This window comes from Etheostoma spectabile, chromosome 9 (assembly GCF_008692095.1).
Source record: "Etheostoma spectabile isolate EspeVRDwgs_2016 chromosome 9, UIUC_Espe_1.0, whole genome shotgun sequence".
NCBI lineage: Eukaryota > Metazoa > Chordata > Actinopteri > Perciformes > Percidae > Etheostoma > Etheostoma spectabile.
The window spans coordinates 5,423,937-5,424,748 of NC_045741.1; the positions used below are offsets into that span (position 1 = coordinate 5,423,937).

The 812-nt window shown below is 41.3% G+C and overlaps 1 protein-coding gene across 2 annotated transcripts in view; it reads right to left on the bottom strand.

Annotated features, from left to right (window-relative positions):
- Positions 1-812, bottom strand: part of LOC116696189 (nesprin-2) — a gene marked incomplete at its 5' end in the record, with an annotated part of 139,700 nt that overhangs the window by 113,041 nt on the left and 25,847 nt on the right.

Below are 812 nucleotides of genomic sequence, written 5' to 3' on the forward strand. Positions count from 1 at the left end.
GCCACATTTCAGGCTTCAAACATAAAAGATATAAAATTGTAATTTTCAAGAATCAACAACAAGTGGGACTCAATCATGAAGTGGAACTAAATTGGTTGGATATTTCAAACTTTAACAAATAAACTGAAAAATTGGGCATGCAAAATAATTCAGCCCCCTTAAGTTAATACTTTGTAGCGACCCTTTTGCTGCGATTACAGCTGCAAGTCGCTTGGGGTATGTCTCTATCAGTTTTGCACATCGAGAGACTGGACGTTTTGCCCATTCCTCCTTGCAAAACAGCTTGAGCTCAGTGAGGTTGGATGGAGAGCGTTTGTGAACAGCAGTTTTCAGTTCTGTCCACAGATTCTCGATTGGATTCAGGTCTGGACATTGACTTGGCCATTCTAACACCTGGACATGTTTATTTGTGAACCATTCCGTTGTAGATTTTGCTTTATGTTTTGGATCATTGTCTTGTTGGAAGACAAATCTCCAGTCTCAGGTCTTTTGCAGACTCCATCAGGTTTTCTTCCAGAATGGTCCTGTATTTGGCTCCATCCATCTTCCCCTCAATTTTAACCATCTTCCCTGTCCCTGCTGAAGAAAAGCAGGCCCAAACCATGATGCTGCCACCAACATGTTTGACAGTGGGGATGGTGTGTTGAGGGTGATGAGCTGTGTTGCTTTTACGCCAAACATAACATTTTGCATTGTTGCCAAAAAATTTGATTTTGGTTTCATCTAACCAGAGCACCTTCGTCCACATGTTTTGTGGGTCTCCCAGGTGGCTTGTAGCAAACTTTAAACAAGACTTTTTATGGATATCTTTA